This window comes from Morone saxatilis, unplaced genomic scaffold (assembly GCF_004916995.1).
Source record: "Morone saxatilis isolate NCDOM2014 unplaced genomic scaffold, NCSU_SB_2.0 Contig22, whole genome shotgun sequence".
NCBI classification, from domain to species: Eukaryota; Metazoa; Chordata; class Actinopteri; family Moronidae; genus Morone; species Morone saxatilis.
Genome location: NW_023339785.1, coordinates 23,671,763 through 23,682,011, shown reverse-complemented (window position 1 = coordinate 23,682,011; position 10,249 = coordinate 23,671,763). Strand labels below are relative to the sequence as shown.

General features: G+C 38.7%; 1 long non-coding RNA gene across 1 annotated transcript in view; it reads right to left on the bottom strand.

The window, feature by feature from the left end:
- Positions 1-8,909: 8,909 nt before the first annotated feature.
- LOC118333791 overlaps positions 8,910-10,249 on the bottom strand; it is a 2,595-nt gene continuing 1,255 nt past the window's right edge. The window contains exon 3 of the long non-coding RNA XR_004796989.1: positions 8,910-9,383. This is a non-coding gene — a long non-coding RNA (uncharacterized LOC118333791). The remainder of the gene's footprint in view (positions 9,384-10,249) is intronic.

The window sequence follows — 10,249 nt, the reverse complement described above, 5'->3', positions numbered from 1 at the left end:
TGCCTCAGCAGCAGTGAACTGACTTGCCTGTGTACACTACAGCATCAGAAATTCTGAGAATTGGCTTTCAGCCTACAAGCCGCGCTTATTGGCTCACAGCCTCACTGCACAATGGCTCCTTTATTTTCCCTTACCCTGTCCTATATCATTATCGCCATGTAGCGGGGAAAGATAATGATATGTACATCTATTCAACCTGGGTGACATGCCTCGTAGGGAGCCACCAAGCAGACAATCCCCTTCTCTCCTTGCTCAAACTCTCTCTCCTCTTTCTTTTTATCCCTCTCTCTTCCTCAGCAGACATGGGGCATTTGTTATTTGTCCCCTAACCTACTATGTTTTCTCTCACGATGATTTATAAATAGGGTGCTGCTTAGCATATCAAAAGACACAGAGGCAGACAGAGAGAGAAAGAGAGAGGGGCAGAAACCGATAGAGAGGGAGGAAGAGACTAAAGATGTTGGAGAGACTGAGGAAGAAGAAGAGACTGATAGTTTATGAACTCAGGTATCTGTGGCACTGTCACTCATACACTGTGTGTTGATATAATGGATGGCTGGTGCTCAGTTGTGGCTGGCTGACTCATAACTCACTGCTGAGTTGGTTTAGATATTGATGGCATTTCCTGTTAAACCGACCACAACATGAGTTTAGCATATCTTATGTTGAACTGTGGTCAAAGGATTAGTGATTATTCTAATAATAATTGGCTAAATCATTAATATAGTGTTTGACAGTTCACTCAACTCAAAGTCAACTTACTTCTATGACAACTGATTACCTACTGATGAAGACTGTGTGATACAGTGGAAAGTGTTTCAGAGGGTTTTCAAGGGCACAAATGAACTGTGAATCTGTTTGTTATTTTCTGATTTTTTTGCCCATAAACTCTAAAACGGTTTGAACACCTACAAATCCAAATCATAGAAAACAAATGTGCAATCATGTGCTTTTTTTTTGTAAAGCCTATGTGAGGTTGTGCATTACAGTGATTTAGAACAGCTAACAAGGCCTTTGATATTCTGTGTCATTATGCCTCTTAGCTGTTTTGAAATCTCTATAGGCATCTTATGAGTTAATTATAGATGGTTGGAATGCACAATGTTTCCAGGTTACTATTAGGATGTTTATGTGGCTTTTATCTCAATGGCTTACTTGTGTAGCCAACTTCATTCTCATTACCATGAGAATATACTGTATTATATGGAGTTTTGTTTACTTGTCAACACATGGATACAGCATATAGGAGAGCAGGTCATGAAGCATTAAACAAGAGTTTGTTATTTTCCTTGACAAGGTGAAATAAGAGCATGACAGGGTTAAGGTTAGGGGTTGGGGTTATGGGTTAGGGATTAGGGTGACACTTGATCAGGAGTATCACAACATATATCTTGTTTATTACCAAGCATTTGTAGGCATCCATATAGCCAAAAAATATCAGCAGGAATGCCCACATGAAGTAGGGTAATACAGGTAGGGGTATCCTGAAAACGAAAAGCAATGGACACCAAGTCCTGTCTTGTCCCACTTTCTGTATGCCATAAAAAGAGTAGCTGTCTTAAAATCATCATTTTAAACTGTTGGTTTAGTCAGTTTACCCCAGGAACTGTTTACAGTAGTTTCACCTGAGAGTGTTGAAGGAACAGTTTGACTTTTTTTCCCCTCCAATAGGCTGAATCGGATAGTAAGATTGATACCGCTTTTATATCTGTATGCTGAATAAAAAGCTACATCCAGGTAACAAATTCTGCCTTCCAGCAGCTTTAATCAACAAACCTAGTTTGTTTAAGTGGCATGGGTGTAGTGCCACTACAACCATAATTAGTGAGCTTTAGAAGTTCTGGTAGGCAGATTATGTTACCTTTGGACAGAACCATATTGCTTCATATTTACGGTACAGACATAAGAGCACCATTAGTCTTATTATCTAGTAAGTAAATACATGTATTTCCCAATGTAATCTGTTGACTGGAACTGTGTGAGATGACCTGATGTTTTTAAGAAATTATTCAAATACTTATAATAAACATAGCCCAGAATTCCTATTTGCTGGCTATAGTCACATAAAGAGGTGTGTCAGATGTACTTATTAACATACTATCCTGAAGCAGGCCTTAACCACACTGTGACCCACAATCAGAGTACAGTGCACATGTGAACAAAGCCTCTGTGTGTTCATGTAGAAACTGGGGCTTGGACTGAGTCTTGGCTGAGCGGCAGGCCGAGCCCACAGGGACAGCGAGGTGCATCTGAGCCCAATTAACCTCTGTCTATATCTTTGTGTGTCTCGGTGGACGCAGCCGATGAGCCCTGGACTGAACCATGACAGGCTCACACGGTGAGTACAGCACCCTGAAAAGACACAACAGACAACTGGATACTTGATTTTTTATAGCACAGTTTGTTTGTATTTAACGTTGGTACAGGCCCAGCAGCTCATGTCCTGTCTCCTTCCCTCTGTAGGACACTAAACAGTCCCTCTGTGCTTCCCTGTGTCACTGTGACTCTGCGTTTACATATTTCCTCATGCTCTGTACACCTCAGCTGTTTGTAATAAATAGGAAAGCACCTCACGCCACAGTGCACACTGCTAAATAAATAATGAGCTATCAAACACTGCCGATTTATGTAAAACTAGCCGACACTGTAAGCATTTATTTTCCTTTCACTGCTGCTTGCGAGAGTAATGGGCTGACCACTCGGCTCAGAACAGGGTGTCACCGGCAGGGTTAAAGCTGTCCTGCAGTGCTGATAACATGCAGTAATTATTACACCCAAGTAAGTGTCACCCTTTATTTGGCTTACCAAAAACAGATGCTCAACTTATTTTCAACTGATTATAATGTGTCAGAATGATGTGAAAAGTATTTCAGACACATTTAAGAGTCCTTGTAAAAGCTAATCTTATTTTAAGGGTTTGAGTTACATAGCGGTGGTGGTGCAACAAACAAAACACTGAAGTGTTAAATGTCTAATTTTAGCCACGTGATACCGGACAAACAAAAGGGTTAGGGTTAAGTGTGTTAATAGTTTTAATAAAACCCAGCTTTGGTCAGGCTGCAGGTAAAATTGGTGCAATTATTTTGTTGTTTTTCACCTGGTGTGAAAATTTAAAAAAAATCAAGTTTTCTCACATTTTGGCCTTGAATCTCAGTCTCAGCTGTCAGTATATATCAATGAATATTCATAAATTTTTCATAATTTCACATCATGGTCCACGCAGTAGGCTATGTGTTCTAAACCAGGGGTTATAATGGTGTGTTCCCATCAAACAATTGTGAATACAATTATCTGTGCAAGTATATTACATACAAAGTCAATGCAAAGTCGCAAATAGAAGTAAATTTGCGCTGAGTGACAAAAACAAAGCAAATTGGGTGACGCAAAAGGAGCAAACATGCAACGTTTGTCACATTTGCATATTTGAGTTGAAAGGACTAAAGAGACTGCTGCTCGCCAACAGAGATCAGGGAGATCTACAGAAGAGAGCCGGGGGAAGACCCAGAGCTTCTGGAGGAAGAAACACCAGTAGTCACACTGGATTCTGCTCTGATCTGGAGACATTTACTGCAAGAGGAGAGCGCAGAGTTTATTTTTCAATCTCTTTGTAAAGTGGATTTATCTTCGCTCTCTCTTCTCAACCTGTCTGCTGCGAGCTATGGAGGTGCACCCTACAGCTCTATAATGATTCTACTTCATATTTATGCAGAGACCGGACAAAAAGGATATTGCTGAAAATATGTGTCTGTTACCTCATTCTAACTGTTGGTTTTACTTTATTATGAACTAAATTAGCCCAGCCCTGATCAATCCATCTTCCACTCAGAAAGCAAGTGTTTTAAAAGTTATTTGCATGTCATCTTGCGGACAGACCCGACAAAGTATGAATTCAGACGTTCTACAAATCTGCAAATCTGTAATTATTTCTGCATCATTTAGATCTGTTTATTCCAATTAATTTGAAGCAGAATAGATTTATTTTGTGCTCATGTCACCATAGTGAGCCAGATTAAAGGGTGTGAACACATCATAAAGTGAATGTAAATATGAATAAAACAGAAACAACAAAACAACAAACAAAACAAGTGAGGCCTAGAGAACAGGCTTCCTAACATATTAAGTGAAAACAGCCTGTTTTTCTGTCAAAATAAAGGTCAGGCATTAGATAGCTGTTTTTCAGAGACCCATTCAGAATGAACTGGGTTGCGACCCACCAGTAAAGGAAGCATGCATTAGGTAATATTCATATTTTTTCCTTTGACACTTTAAGAAGAAGCAATGTGTACATGTGACCACTCATTATCTGTCTGCTGAACCAAAGACTGATTTCTCTTTTTTTACATTTGAATATTATTTAGAGGCCCAAGAGCTTAAACTATCCAGGAAAAAGAAAAACAGACAAAGAATAGAGGAATAGTAGTCATAAAATATACAAATTGCCCATTTTCGAATCATAATTTCATTCTCTCCTATTCTGTTAATTATGTCTCCTAGAAACTGCATTTATATGGCACTAATTTGCAACAATGTATACATTTTGAAAGAAACATAATGGTGCCCAGATTACATTTACTATTACCATATTGAGAACACTTTGTTAATTAACATACCTGGCAAGTCTCAAATTGTTTATGCTTGAAGTATCAGCTAAATGTTCACTGACACTGTAATTAATTTCTTTTCCTAAAATATCCACTCTTGCAACACAGTATCAGCGAGTAGCAACTCAAACATTGAGTGGCGTTGGTTGATGACTCAAAAAGTCAAAAGTGATTAGAAACATGAGACACAACATTTTCATTAATTAACATTTAACCAAATCCAACCTCTTCTCCCAACCAAAGCACTTTTGCTGTCTAAACCTAACCACTTGTAAAATTTTGGATTTGAACCTACACCTATCATGCAACGACATCCGTGCTACTTAGATGTGAAACATAAATATAGCAATTTCCCACCCAAGAAAATATAGTGCCAAGAACATTATCCAGGCAGCGATAACTTTCCAGCCGAAACTTAATTCAGAAAACACATTAGCAGTTCATAAGCATATTTTCTAGGAGACAAGGTTCAAAATTCTAAATTAAAATGTTCAGTTTGTCACTAGCATGCACCCTATGTGTGTTTCTCGGATTTATCTTGTTTATTTATTTATTTATTGATCGTATTTTTACAAAATGCTTTTCTATAATATAAATGGACTTTTATATACCACCTTTCTACATGCCACATTCACCTCCTATTCATCACAAACAGAATCTAACTCATCCACATTCATACACTGATCCCAGGAGCAATTTAGGGTTCAGCATCTTGCTCAAGGACACTTTGACATGCAGGAAGAGGAGCCGGGGATCAAAGCGCCAACCATCTGATTAGTGGACGACCTGCTCTGTCTCCTGAGAGAGCCATCCCTTCTGTCTGCACTTAAGGGGAAAATGCTATTTGTTCATTTTAATTGATCAGATTTAAGGTATGACGTGAAATGTGTCCATTTTAAATCTACCTCCCCAAGACAGGACGGTACGTTGGCTCAGCCAGTGAATCAACCCAGCACAGGTGGGAGTTAAGGGACAGAGAGGTATTAAAGGGCCAGTGTGTATGATTTAGTTGCCTCTAGTGGTGAAGTTGCAGATTGCAACTAACTGAACATTGCTCGCAGTTGTATTTGACAACTGGAAATTAGAACGGGCTGTGAAGTGTGTAGGAGAAACTATGGTGGCTGCAAAACTTGTGGATAATGCAAATGGCCCAATCTACAGCCAGTGTTTGGTTTGTCTGTTTGGGGCTGAACACTAATGAAAACATACCTATGGATATTATATTCCATTTCTGCCAATAGATCCTCCTAAATGTAACACAGTGGACCTTTAATGCAGACTATGCATCTCACTTGAGGTGGTTGTATAATAAGTTTTGCCGTGGGTATTATGGCCCCTAAACTGTGACTACACATCTGGACTGTGGCTGCATAAAGACCATAAGAACATTAATCTGCTGGTGCTGTTTGTAGAAAAAGCCCAATTCCACTGCAGATGTTGTCCACTCTCTGCTTGCTCACAAAGTGAATCAAAATACAACTACTCAAGGTATATGACGAATTACACACCAGTTTGTTGTTGCACTACTGCATTGATAAATCGTACTCTGGATAAATCAGTTCTTTGACTGTAGGCCTGTACACTAGGACCACTGAAACATCTTGAGTAAGAAGAATAAATCTCTCTTTAGAGCCTTTTCCCCTTGTCATCCTTATAATTTATTTCATAAATACACACTATTTACAATGTGCAGTGACCTTTTATTTACCAATGCTGTTTACAGTGTTTAGTTATCTTTAATTTAAATAGGTATTCAATGCTTTTTTGTAACTCTGAAATACTTTATAGCATTGGTTTTGAAACCACTGTTACTATATACTTGTACTTAGTTCCTCACAGGCATGCTGGGATGTGATGTCTTACTGCACATGTAGGTCAGTCATGATTGTGACCGGCCTGGCTGGTATCAGCTTTACGGCACAGACCACACTGGGAGTGACAATCGATAGAAGCGAGCAGTGAGGCAGTGGAAGTGTTACTGAATTTGACAATGAATATATTTAGCATCTTAATATCTTCATCTTTTGCTCCTCAATAATCAGAATCAGAACCCTGCTGGTTGTCTTAATAGCTTTCCAGATCGCGGATGATTTTTCCAATATAATCTGTTTAATGCAATGTGCTTGTGCTGTTTAAAGAAGCAGACCGGAGTACCTGCACTATAACTAATACACTAATACCTCATATTGTACAACGGCAACTTAAAAAAACCTGAACTATCCCTTTGAATATGACACGTTGATCTTTTGTGTTTATGTTTTTATTTTTCCTTTTTAAATTAATTGTAGTAGATAAAGTTTGTAACTGTACTACTGTACGTTATTTAGGTGTTAGATCTGATTTAGGTTGGTGTCCTGTACCGTCACATTGTCATAGCTGGTAGTTTATAGGTTATTGTGACAATATATATATATCAGACTCATACCAATTTGTAATCTTGTTTCTCCTATCCTATGTTTATTTTTTTTCTCCTATATGGACAAATATGTGCAATGTTATTGCCCTGGCAACAGCAGTACGAACACCTCTGGTACACATACCCCTGGCAAGGAATCATTGCACTAGAGCACTACATTTGCATTAATCCACAGCTGAAAAAAAGTCCCTAACAAATTCCCTATTAACTCTTGTCTGAGTAGCATTTACTAAAAGCTACAGTACCCAGATGTTTTAGGGAACTTACTGAGGCGTTTTAAAATATTTCTGACTAGAAACAAAGAGGCTTGCGTTGAGTCAGGTGGTGTTGACAGACAGATAATATAATTATTGCATTTCTGTTCATGGGATTTGTTGACAATAAAAAATACATAATAATGATTCCCTTATTCTTTAAAAAGGAGTCAAACTCATGTCTTAATAATATTTATGTGAATAACAATGACCTTTCAATGTTTTGAGTGAAGGCAGCACTCCACTGTTATCAGTGATCTTGTTGTCATATTCTCAGCTCCACCTATAGAATACTGTGTGCTTGTTTCACTTGCGTGCTGACACCCGTGTTAAATTTACAGCTTCAACCGGTAAAATCTTGATCACAGTCAGCCCATTTTTACTGCTTACATTAGACTTTCATTAACTGCAGACCAGGTCTCAGAATGAGAGACTGCAGACCTCCTTTCAGTGGATCGTCAGGTGATAGGTCTTGTATTGAGATTTACTGCAGGCGACGGGGCCTTCCACCCAGTGTGTGCCTCATTGTTCCATTACTGTATTACTGTATTTGACTTTATAACAGGATTTTACCTTTGATCAATTCAACCAAGCCGTAACTTTTCAGACATGGGGGTAACAAAAAGTAAGAAGTATGTGGATAATGAATTCTATTTCCAACATTTTACATGTGTATATCAATCTAGAAATTATTAAATATTTCATATCATGCTTTTTAAAGAGTAGTATAGCAAAAGTAAGTTGCTGTACAATAACTTTTTTTTTTTTTGACAGGGACCATGTGTAAGTAAGGGATAATGCTCGAGGAGGTGTCCATTATCTTGTTACTACTCCAGTAAATAGGACAAACCTTAGATACAACTTGGCAGGGTTGGAGACATTCTAGTCCACTCCTCTGATAGTCTGATAGACTTTCTGATAGAAAGCTAACCTTAGCTAGCAAGATTCAAAGGGGCGGTGTTGGAGCTTGTTACAGTCGCCACCCTGTGTTGATCAGAGGATAAGGCACTAAAGGATTACACTCAGTATAGTAAGATGTATTTATTACATAATCAGCTTTCATTCAATTTATTTCAGTGCATTGATTTAGAACAGACTGTTACACTCGAACTTACATCAGGAATTTATGGACACCCTGCAGAATCAAATATTCACCCAGACAATGGTATAATGGTAGATATTTAATGTGTATCTTCACTAAAGAGGGAAAGTCTGGAGTATTTTTCAGCCTTGAGTGGTGTCTGCAGTCTTTCTCTTGGGCTGCAGGAAGAACTTCTGCCTCTGAGGGGTTTGGGCAGTAGCCTGTATGTAGCCTTGAGGTAAAACGCAGGTCAAAACAAAGACGATCAATAAGTCACCTGCTTATTAAGGTTATTGGTTTGTATGAGCACACTATAATAACTGAAGGGCACGTCACACATTTTTATCACCTTCTCTTTTGTCTCATCTGAATTTTAACAGCTAGACAGTCAGAAGAAGCTGTTTAGAGAGACTGGAAAAATGAGTAAATTAATCGGAATAAATAAAAGTGAGGGGAAAGAAATTGTATTTTAAAAGTGAACCCCACTGGAAATTCTGCCCCCTCAATTACAAGTTAGGGTCTGGATTTTCTTCCGTTGGAGTAAATCATCTTTAGAAACACTGACTAAATTATTATTATCATGAACGTTTAAAGTACATGTCCCACTTTGCCCACTAATCTGAATTTTAATGAAATAAAAATAAAAATCACAGGTTTCACAGGCCTATTATGAGATAAATGAGTTTTAATTTGTTCTCTAAAAGAGAAATATATTAACTTTCTTGCCAGTATCAGATTTGCATCAGTATTAGTTTTGCATCAGTGCTGCTGCTGGCAAACAGCTGCAGAACAAACAGGTGTCTGTGATCCAACAGGCCAAAGCCATTGATCAGTGAGGGTGGCGATGTGCCACACTGCTGGAAAATCTATGACACATTATTAAAATGAGGAAACGGAGCGAGCAGGCCTCACCTGAGCAGCATCACCTACCCATCTTCTGAATGCAGTGCAGTTACTTTTATAACCAGATGGGGGCGACACATCAAACACTAAATCCTCAGCACAGGAGGCATTCCCAGCATTCACAGCGTCTGTATGGGACAAAATGAGAGCAAATGAGGGGTGCGTCACATCAATCCCTTTAAACACATATTAAAACGCTTTATTTTAATCCAACAAATGGGATTAGTGCACATGAGATTCAAGGTTTTTCCAGTGTTTGGACACAGGAAGCAGTGTCTCAGCCACATGGCCAGACTACCAACGACAGCTGAGACGGAAGCAGGGGCCCTGCCAACTGTCTGGCTCATTCTCTAGTAGGCCTGCTTCCCTTAGGCCACTCACAGCCAGTGTAGGAACATGTCCAAGACTGTCAAATATCAGCACTCACACACTCTTGCAGTCCCACATATTAATCTACACACAGTGATGAGACTTAAGGAGGAATGCTTGATTTGCTCTTTTCATGCAGGTGGCAGGGGTACTTTTACAGCTGCTCAACCACACCCCAGTTTGCATACATTACTGTGAATCAATCAATCGAGTGAGTGGGCTTCTTTTTTTTCCTTTATAAATACTGAATAATAAATTGCATTAGAAGGCTGCTGGATTCAGCTGAATGAGAACTAATTGAGACTGAATGTTCTATCAATACACGATAACTTACAGTTTGAAGGATCCTTAATTACCAGCTGGCTTTGTGGAGCGATGGGGATTGTTTCAAAGGGAAAATTGTAAAAGCATCATAAATGCATTTCACTATTGAGACATCAAGGGACGTGTCCCTTAATGTGCAGAATCTTTTGTCCTATAATGTCTGTCAAACATGAAATACAGTTGAATAATACATTACATTCAATTATGCACTTTCCAGAACACAAATAGCACATTTAACATCTGCAGCTGAATATATCGCATTAACTTAACTCATGTTGAGACTGTTGAAATCAAACATCAT